An 11,291-nucleotide genomic window follows, 5' to 3' on the forward strand; every position below is an offset into this window, starting at 1 on the left:
GGCCACTAGGTGCATCTACTATACACTAGGTAGCACTTAAAGCAGAGGAAGTAGCTTTCAGTCAAGAAATGCTCCCAACATAGAGTTTTCGTTATTACAGTTCCTTTGTCTAATGTTACAGGAGGCAACGTGTACTGTATTTTTAAAAATATATAAAAGTTTAGTTTGAGGCAGTGTCTACTGTTTTGTGGTGAGAATAGGAATGGATATTGTTGGAACTCAGGACACAATACCCCAAAGTATACAAACCTGGTATGCTGAGTACTTTGAACTAAGAACATTGGAGAGCCTCTAAAACAAGGTATTTCAATCCTTCTCCTGCCCTTCTTCCTGTTCCCCTTTCTCCCCCAATACAGGTGTAGAAATTAAAATTCCTCTTCCCTAATGTGAGTTGTAGAAACTGGAACTGCAATCCCCTCAAACCAATAACAAAAACTGGAAATATTACTCTATCTTCCCTTGCTTTCTGCATAAGAGCCAGCCATAAAGAAATTCTCTGACCTACCTTGTCTGATGGCAGGTCAGATTCTTCTTGTTCCAAGAAGAATTAAAACTAGTAAAACTTGCTGAGTTTCCCTTCTCAGTTTATTAACATTAGATCATACCAATTTTGTCCAATCACATTTCTACCTAGCTGTCTATTCTTCAGTGAACCTAAGCATAAAAATAGTTTTCTTTGTGTTTTTGTATCTTCATTTGTAAAGTTTCCCAAGTCACATAAAATTTCAATTCATAAATGCTTTTCCCTTGTAAACTGTCTTGATATAGGAGTGTTGCTTGTGGTGCTCATGATGGGTGAGATGGAATCTCACATCTCCTTGCCCCTACCAGTTAGCTGAGAAAAGGAGGCTCGGAATGAAGAACTTTTGCTATGCATGATCAATATTTTTCTTTCTACTTGTAGCGTTACTTCAGATGATCACTTCCAAAGATCAAGGAAGAGTAGGAGAGCAAGTCTTATGTCATAATTTACATCCAGGTATCTGTATTAGTCAGCTAGGGCTTCCATAACAAAATACCATAGGTTGCATGGTTCAAACAACAGGAACATAATTTCTCATAGTTCTGGGTAACAGAAGTTCAAGATCACAGTTCTGGCTAATTAGGGTTATAGTGAGAGTTCACTATCTCCTCCTGGTTATAGGTCATAACCTTCTGGCTATGTCCTCACAGGACCTTTCCTTAATGTATGAAAACAAAGAGTTAGGGGGATATCAATTAGTTCTCTGGTATTTCTTCTTATAAGGATGCTAATTCCCTTAGATCAAGGCCCAACCTTTATGTCCTCATCTAATCATTTTTTTTTTCCCCCAAACCAAACTATATTTAGCCTTATTAAAGACACTTTTCATAAACAATCATGGTATTTCAGGCAGGACATAGGCAGACAATTGTTAACAGTATATGGTAACTTTCAAACTGCCTTCTTGGATGGACTACCAAAATCAGAAAGCTACTATAAAACCCAGCGAAGTCTTCATTTGATGCTCTGAATAGGGAAAGTTTAGAGTGAGGGTTGACATTTCACATTTAGCATGTTGTTTAACAACTTTTCACAAGCCAACCCTGACTTTCAGGAAATGAAATGAAAATGGCAAAAATTATTAATCTGAAGATCCACAATCTAGAAAAGAAACTGTTCCTCTTCTGAGGGACACTACCTCAATGATGTCACTGGAAAGTCCAGATTGCCCGACACACTGGTAAAACCAATTCTTGGGAGTCATGTCCCAACAGGTCTGAGTATAGGGGAGTTAAGTCTATGCCAATGGCAGGGAGGGAGAGGAGGACATAGGACGAATTTGAGTTTTTCCATTCTACAAAGCGTTTGTGCCAAGGTGGCTATGTGTGCCAACATCAGGGAATCCCTCCTCTTGGGAGCCAAGAGGAAGTCTCTCAAAACTAGCAGGGAAAGGAGTTTCCCCTCTCAGCAATTCAGCTTTGGAGACTTCTACTAGTGACATGTGCTCCTACCCCGGAAAACAATAATGAAGTATTCTGTGTGCTAACAACATAGCTTAAAAAAAAAAAAAAAATTAAACAAAATTCTGCATTTTTATAAAACTTGATTAAAAAATAGTATTTCAAGCTGTACAGTCTCCAGAAGTACGCAGTTATCAAAAATGCACACACTTTACTTGGCATCTCCAGCACCTTCAGCTTTCTGTGCCTGGTCTGTTTTGGCCTCTCCATTTTCTGCAGGGTTATTCCCATCTTGCCAGCGTCAGCTTTTCCCTTTGGGTACATTCTCTCCCTTCTTTGGAGGGGCCATTTTAGGCTTGGGCTCTCTGGCTTTGGAGGAGCAGGTTTAGCCGACAACCTTGTATATCTTCTCTGTGGTTGTCTTTCACCTTGGCTTTATCTCCTTTAGCATCCCCTTCAGCCTTTCTCTTGGACGTGGTGGCGACAGTGGTGAGATGCAGGTGCTGGACGCGGGGATGCAGAGGCGCGGCTTTGGTCGGTCCAGGGGTCGTTCTCAGCCTCTTCTTCACATTCCTTCTCATCTAATCTTAATTACTTTCTTAGTCCAAATACAGCCGCATTGGATGTTAGAGCTTTAGCATATGGAATTTGGTGGGACACAAACACTTAGTCCATAGCAGCATTCCTTCCAGGTTTAGCTGAATCCTGTGAACTTCTTACCCAGTCTTCCAGGCTGGCTCTTGGGGAGGAGGGGCCAGCAGGGCCAGATGGATCTGGGTCAGTTTTCAAGTGATCTATTTTGACTCTTCAAATTATATTCACACACACACATGCAGGCACATATCACATTCATAAAAATATTCTATATAGCATATATGTATAGTATATATAAAACAATGCATACATGTATAATCATGGTATTTTTATCTCACAAATTAAATACTTGTGTGGGTGCTCATAAAACTGTTTGGCGCTCCTTATTTTTTCACATAATGGAAATCCTAGCTCTCCCAACATCAGGGAGACCCTATATTCTAGATTTGGAGCATATATCCACCACTCTGGCCATCCCTATTAATCTTGGTTACCTTTCAAACAATGGCCCTTCCTACACATCATTTTGTCCTGTTTTTTACCCTCCATAAACCTCCATGCTTCCTCTCCCTTGGCTGAGTCTTACATTCCTCTTCCTCCTTTCGAGCCTCCTTTTAAAAATCCTTTTCCCTCTGAACTGCACCAGAATGAGTAATGCCTCCCATATTCTCAATGTCTTCACTGACTAATCTTTCATCCTCCTGGTTAGCCCATAATATGGTGGAATAAAGGATTCCAGGCACTCTGGCCTTTCTTGGGTGACAAGGATTTCATCAGCTATCAGGGTAGATACAAAAACACCCAATCTATGTTCATCTGTGTGGAATTATCTGCGATAATCCCTGTGATGGGGTTATCAGGGGAGCCTCTGAGGTGTACTGAGACTGGGGTTCTATAAGATGAGGGACTCTGGTGAGACAGAACTTGGTTCATGGGGAGGCAGCATGTGTGATAAAAAAAGTCTTAGGGTTGGGACCCAGAAAACCCAGGCTGGCCTGGACAATTCTGAGCCTTATTTATTTATTTATTTATTTATTTATTTATTTATTTATTTTCTTTTTCTTGAGATTGCACATCAGAAATCTCTAAACAAAGTGCTGCTCACAAACAAAGTGCTGCTCAGTCTATAAACATGGCATACGTGTTCTAAAAGCTGCAGGAGAAATGGGTAATGCCCATCTCCAGGTGTTACAGGCTTCTGAATCAGCATAATTCCAGGCTGACTATGACCAGGGTGTGATGGAGGTTTTCATTTCTTTGAAATCACACAGCTGTGGTGCGGGAATCAGGACGTAGTTACAAAAGCATCTCACCACCTCCTTTGACAATGGATTTGGGACAGAGACCCTATCTTTGAAAATACACAAGAATAAAATAGCAATAATGAAAAAGAAAAGATAACCTGAAAGCATGCAAAGTTTTGAAAAGGAAGAAAGTAGGACATTTTTAAAACAGCACCCTGAAGGGTTGAAAATGGTCATGCAATTGCTTTCCTAAGAGCTTGGTGGGAAGTGGGGGGGCAGGGTATTAACCCATTCTGTCCTGAGGACTCACATATGTAAGTATTTTCTTTATCCCCATTCAACAGACAAGGTAAGTGAGACAATCAGATACTAAGAAAATTTGACCAAAGCCTTATTGTTGTAAAGGGACAAAGGCAGATTTCAAATCCAGGCAGCTGGCTACTCACCCCTACTGCACTACAGTCAGTCAAAGGGAAGCAAGGGTGTTGGTTACTTGTTTCAGCCCTTTTGAAAGATATCCAGAAGTCCAAAGTACCTATGAGGCACATGGTGTTTAATGTTGCTGGTAATTGAACAAAATATAAGTTGGTTCAAAATGTGCATAATGTTACGGCAAATCTTCCCCTAATACAATTTCAGCAAATTGTCTACATTCAAATATGTGTTCATTCAACCAACAACCAAATTATAGGAAAATCTTAATTATAAAAGAGATAAAGCAGGGGTTGATAATTTATTTATAAAAGATAACTTGCTTTTGAGAAGGATTAATGTTGAAGTAAACTCTTGATTCAGGTTTAATGTTGAGCTGTTACCATGGTCCCTGGTCAGAGTCCTGACTCTCGAGATCCAACAAATCAGGTCTGGCCACTCTCCTCAAAAAACAAACAGAAAAGGTAAATGTGAAAAGCATGAAAGGAACTTTAGTCAATGTAGCCTCACCAGGAAGATAAAGGGAACTATGAACTTAGCCCTGTTTTTGAGGGACTGACAATGACTTTAAGGTTTTATGGAAAGGGGAAGAAGGATAAGGGTTGGAGTTCATAGCTGCAGGGTTTTCTCAGCTGCCAGTGCAGGTCATATTGATTGGGTATGGTCATCCATCATTATCTCAGGATTGCTTAGTTAGGGACTCATCCAGATGAGAAAGTTGCTGTTGCCTGGGAGGTAACTTTGACTCATCACAAGATGTTTATTGGATCAGACCTTGTTGCTGGAATCCAAGGGAGACTGGAGTAAAGGAGTTGGATGCAAATGGAGGCAGAGATGCCAAGTCTTTAATCCTGTTTTAGCCACCATTGAACATTTGCAGGCAAAAATGAGGCATCTAAGTCCTTGTCATATAACCTTACTAACAGCACACTTACTACCTATATGTGTTGCCTGAAGAATGAACACACCCTGAGTTCTGTGCTTCCAGGCGTGTGGTCCAGTACTCTTAGGGTGTAGGGCATGAACAGTGTACACCCACTGATTTTCCTCTTGAGCAGGTCCCAGAAACAGTGAAATACAAAAGGATTTTTCTTTTTAGAACTATGAGCTTCTAACATAAGAGACAACTCCCTGCACTGGGACAATTTGCTATCCATTTGGAAAATAACAAAGTTAGTTCCTGCCTCACATCACTTTAAAAAATAAATTGCAGATAGATAACAAATGTCAAAGTAAAGCAAAATATGAGAAAGCAAATACATGAGAGAACACAATTTTGTTCTTGGGTCGGAAAAGACCTTCTTAAAACACTAAAAGCAGCCAGGTATGGTGTCACATACCTGTAATCCCAGTGACTCTGGAGGCTGAGGCAGGAGCATCACCAAGTTCAAGGTCAGACTCAGCAATTTAGAGACTAATAAATAAATAAATAAGGGTCAGACATGTAGCTCAGTGGTAAAGAGCTCCTAGGATCAATACCGAGTGCTAACAACAACAACAACAAAACAAAACAAAACAAAACAAAACAGAACAAAAACTAAAAGCAAAGTCTCTAAAGGAAAGAAAATTAGAAATTTTGTCTTTCCAAAAGAAAAACTAAGACAAAATATACTACAAATATGATGGAAGATTGAAAGAAAACATTTGCAAACTAACAAAGGACTGATGTGCAGAAGATATAAAGTAGTTGTACAAATTGAATAAGAAGATGATAAATCACTTTTGGGGGGAGGAGAATAGGCAAAACACACAAAAAGGCAAAACTTAGGAAGAAATGTCGTTGATCAATAAATTTCCAGAGGATGTTCAACTTCAACATCAATCAGAAAAATACAAATTTAAACAATAAGATGGCATTTTGTTTGTACTCATCAGACAGGCAAAGAAAACTAAAATTTGATAATATCCTAGGCTTGCTAGAATGTTCAAGCAGCCTTGAAAATTATGAGTGAGACTGTAAATTGGTATAGCCACTTTGGAGGACAATTTAACCTTATCTATTAAAATTGATAACATGCATCCTCTATTACTGGTAAATCAGCTTTGAGAAACATTCACCTTTTTACACAGAGGCACAAATATAGATTCTCATTGTAGAATTGTTTGCAATTGGGGAAAAACATTAGACATGATTTAAATGTTTAGCAATATGAGGTAGTTATATAAAATAGTTGATAGGATCTGATCATCATATTTTAGAATATTATACAACTGTTAAAAATTAAGGAGTAGATACCTATCTACTACTCTGAAAGTTCATTAAGATATTTTACAAAAACACAAGTTAAAGAAGTCTATGCACAGGAAGACTTAGAAATGCGCAGAATATAAAAAAATCTCATCAAATTAATGGCTCTAATTTTTTTTCATTTTTAGAAAAATCTAGACATATGCCTGTATCTGAAAAATGGTAATAAGAACTCATAATTGAGGAAGATGTGTCTAGATGGGAAGGAGTAGATGTTATGGACTAAATATTAGTGTTTTCTCAAAATTCATGTATGAAGTTCTAACCCCAGTGTGGCTATTTTTGGAGTAATTAGATGAGGCCCTAGGGATAAGCATATGGCCTGAGCTGATGGGATCATTACCTTTATAAAAAGAGATACCAGAGAACTCTCCCCTTCCCTCTCCTCGAAGAGACAGGAGGCAGCCAATTGTTTCAGAGCCCGAATGAGCTCTTACCAGAAATGATATCCTGTGGGAATCTTGATCCATGACTGTACAGCATCCAGGACTGTGAGAATAAACCTGTTGTGTCAGCCAATAGTCTGTGGAATGTTGTTATGGCAGCCTGAGCTGACTAAGACAGGTGTCAAAAAGGGCTTGAGCCTGGGTTGACAAGTGAGCTGTACTAATACTTTAGGATGAAAATATATTTATGTATTGCTTGTGTGGTTAACTTTTTTTTTTTTAACTTTAATTTTCATTTCAGTTTGTTTTATTGTGGTATTGGGGGTTGATCTGAGGGGTACTTTATCACTGACATTTTTTACTTTTTGTTTTGAGACAGGGTCTTGCTAAATTACTGAGGGTCTAAGTTACTGAGGCTGGCCTCCAACTTGTGATCCTCCTGCCTCAGCCCCTCCAGTTGCTGGAATTACAGATGCACACACCATCATGCCCAGCTATGATTAACTTTTTTCACTTTTGCTTTCTTCCGAGGTGCTGGGGATTTGAACCCCGGGCCCGTGCACATGCTCAGCAAGCACTCTACAGGCTGAGCTATTCGCCCACTGTGGTTAACTTTTTAAAGTCAATTTTCTCTTCCATCTTCCTCCATAATTGCCTTCCTTCTCTTCTATCTCTCCCTGAGCAATATTGATCAAGGCCCCTGACAAACTTCTAGAAAAAATTTTCCAAGAAGATAAATCTTACCAGGAACTCATGAGGAAATGTCATAGGAGGCCTATAGACTAGATAAGTAGAATCAGGGAGTGCAATTTGGTAAGGAGATTCATGATAAGGAGCTCTCTCAGCATTAGAAAAGAAGGTTCAAGTGAAAGTCATTCTCTATCATCTTCTAATACTACATAAGGTACACTCAGCACTCTATTATGTATTAGTTATTATTTAACATAATACATGTATGTATATGTATTATTTATTATCTTTATTGCATCTTCAGTATGTGGCAGGAACTCTAAACATTGTATGAACATTATCTCGTTTAATCCTTCAGAACCCCCATGAGGAAGTTAAAATAACCATTCTTAAATCATAGAATTTTCTCATTAAATTTTATTTATTAATATATTTTTATTAGTTGTTGATGGACCTTTATTTTATTTACTTATTTATATATGGTGCTGAGAATTGAACCTAGCGCCTCACACATGCTAGGCAAGTGCTCTACAACTGAGCCACAACCCCAGTTCCAAATTTTGTTTATTATAAAATAGTATTATACCAACATTGAAAGAAATTTAAAAGCCAATGATTTCTCCATTACCCCTCCACAAACAGGATTTCCATTCTTGGGTGTTCATTTTTTAGGCCTTATCTATATCCTTACATATTTTGTGTTGCCATCAAAGAGTTTATATACTTTTGTAGATACCCTTTTCCACTTAGTATGCTTGTTATGGACTCTTCATAATTGTCATTTTAATGACTGCTCAATATTTCATTCAATTGTTATATTACAGTTTACTTATCTATTCCCCAGTGGTTGACATCTAGATCATTTCCAACTTGTTGTTACCATAGATAATGTTGAATAAACATTTTCACACAAATGAATTTTTAAATTTGAGTTATTTTCCCACCAGAGGTTCTCAAGGGGATTACTAAGCCACATGATATAAGCATATTTTATGACTATTGATCAAAATTGCCCAGTAGCTTTCCAAAGCTTTGTGCCAAGTACAATGCCACCAGCAATGTGCAAATACACTAGTTTTACCACAGCATTGTCAGCATTGGCTAGTATCATTCCAAGGCTTTTGCTGATTTAAAACTTTCAGAGGCGTGTTCCTCAAATCTTCCTAGACTTCTTGGCAAGCTGATTGAAAACCACAAAGATACACGAAGGTGCGTGGATTATATCTCCCAGTGCAGCATCCAGTCCCTTTCTATAGAAGCAGCACTTGAGCTCACCTGCTCTCTCAAGGCCTGTGGTTTAACGTGATGCCAGCTTCACCCTCAGGTCCAAGAGGTCAGTATGGGACCCAGCATGGTCACTGGTCAGTCCCTCTATATACACATGCACAAGCTAACAAAGAAAGTAGGAGGGATGAATGGGTTCAGCAAGGGAAAAGCAGAGCCAAATGGAAATAGTAAGTCCTGATGACAGCATTTGGATCTGTAGCTTGATTAGGATTGATCCCAGTCTATCCATAGCTTCAGGGTGACTACATAGAGTTGAGCTACAAAGGGTCTATAACACGTGACAAATGAGGGCTGAGATCCATTATGTACAACTTATAGTAAGGCTCTAAGTATCCAAAGGACATGTATTTTTTTTCCCCCAAAATAGGTTGCCCAGCTATATGCTCACTCAGGAGTCCTTTTTCTGTTCTCAGAAGGTATTATATAGGTGGCCAAAGGCTTGGCAGCTACGTGAACCCATACATCTCCCCTCTTCTTAAGTCAGTTTGAGGTCTGTTTCCATCACTTGGTATCAAACTAATTCTGCTCAATCACATCAGAAAAAAATAATTTTAAAACTGGGAAAGATCTTTAAAAATTCCTGAGTACCTAAAAATTCCTGACTTGAGAAGTTGCCCAAAGTCACATCCCCATGTTAATAGCAGTCCAGCAATAAAGACCTGGTCCCCAAGCTAGCATTTTTGGCAATTTAATATCCCACCCCTGTCTTTATTACCTGTGATGTCATTTTATAAGCTTAGGTTTCAGAATCTAACATGGAAGAGAAGGCTTATCTCTTCTGAGTTATTCTGCCTAATGTAGCTGACTCCAAGTCAACATTGGCTTGTGACCCTACTACCTATCCTTCTTCATAGCATACAGATTTGAAAAATAAAACATAGGATATAAATTGGTAAATGTCCTGTGTTTAGGAAGTCAATTCAGAAAGTGCCAAAACATTAGTATTAATATGTAAACACTTTGTTTAAGAAAATTAAACATTTGTATGTTTTAGCCAAGATTTTAAAAAATAGATATACTGTATTTTGATAAATTTATATCTGTCCTTTAGCTGTTATTAAATGTTGCTTCATTTTTGTGTGCTCTTTTCTCAAGTCTAAGCACAAAATTCACCACAGGACTTTTCAGATTCATAGGTAAGGTCTTGAAGGGGATTAACTCTTGTCAGTGACCAACTAAATGCTAAGGGCTTTAGTGTACCTCTGGTCACTCCCCTATTGATCATTTCCCCCTCCTTCTTTTGATATTTCTGAATATATTCATCGTGTTGAGTCTGTCCTTTGCAGTATATGCCTACTTATGCTGTGAAAAAAGGGAACTTTCAGTTTTTTGATAAATACAATGAAAGGCAGCAACGTCTTCCTGGGTTTCTGTCAAAGCCTGTTATGGTTTCTTCCCAGACAGAAGAGAGTAATTTTCTTCCACCAGACAGCCTTCTCTCAACCCTAATTTGCCCTGTGACAATATAGAATCAGATTCTCTGCTAAATTCTATAGAAGTCTTCTTGTTTTGAGGCCTAGTTTCTTTGACAGTGACCTTTGGACAAATTGCTTTTCAAGGTCCCTTCCCTTCTGCTGAATATGAAACCCATTGGAACAGAGCCCTCAAACTGGCCCCTCCTCTTGCTGCATTTTGTCAGTGAAACAACATTTAGAGAAAGTCTGGAATATGTGTTTCTGCCCCTCTTCTAACCACAAGGAGACCCTGCCCTGGGGTTTGGATTCCATCTCCTTCCACCTCTCAGGAATCTTCTATGACCCATCATTCCCTATGCACCTATGTATCATGTTTCAGTCATGTCCTATCTAGCCATTAAAAAAAAAAAAAAAAAAAAAAAAAAATTTTAATCCAAAATTGCCCTCCAGACATTGTTCAACCTAATTTCTCCCTTAACCCCCAAGTTCATCAAAGATTTGTCTGCACACACTGTCTCTACTTCTTATTCTTCATTTAGCATTTGTATCATTTGTGATATTGCTAAATATGTATTTGCTCTTTATTCTGAAAGCTCTTAGAACCCTCAGACTCTCCAGAGCAATGTTGAGGGTCTTTGGTATTTGATATCGCTACAGGCTGGCAGCCCTGCATAGTTTCAGAATGGGGGCCAGTTACAGGAAAGACCAAGGCAGGATCAGTGAGTTGATCACCAACACTGAATGATTTAATCAGTCATGCCTGTGTAATGAAGCTTCCATAAGAAGTCAAAAGGACAGGGTTCAGAGGGTTTCTGGCTAGCTGAACACAGGGTCCTAGAATGTGACTTGCTAAAGAAAGCCTGGAAGTTCTGAGCCCCAACTCATATGTCTGGCCCTGTAAATCTCTTCATCTCTATCCTTTATAACATATGGGTAAATGTAAGTAAATGTGTTTCCTTGAGTTCTGTGAGCCACTGTGGTCAAGAGTCGAACCAGAACAGAGTTTCATAGACAAGCTCATTTATAACTTGGTGGTTAAAAATTTAGAAAAAAAATATCTGGGGATTTTAAT

At 38.7% G+C, this 11,291-nt stretch overlaps 1 pseudogene across 1 annotated transcript; it reads right to left on the reverse strand.

Moving 5' to 3' along the window:
- Positions 1–2,134: 2,134 nt before the first annotated feature.
- Positions 2,135–2,504, reverse strand: LOC306664294 (non-histone chromosomal protein HMG-17-like; annotated as a pseudogene). Its single transcript has one exon. The product of its transcript is annotated as a non-histone chromosomal protein HMG-17-like (transcript).
- Positions 2,505–11,291: the final 8,787 nt, after the last annotated feature.

The sequence above is a fragment of the Sciurus vulgaris genome (assembly GCF_902686455.1).
Source record: "Sciurus vulgaris genome assembly, chromosome: 6".
NCBI classification, from domain to species: domain Eukaryota; kingdom Metazoa; phylum Chordata; class Mammalia; order Rodentia; family Sciuridae; genus Sciurus; species Sciurus vulgaris.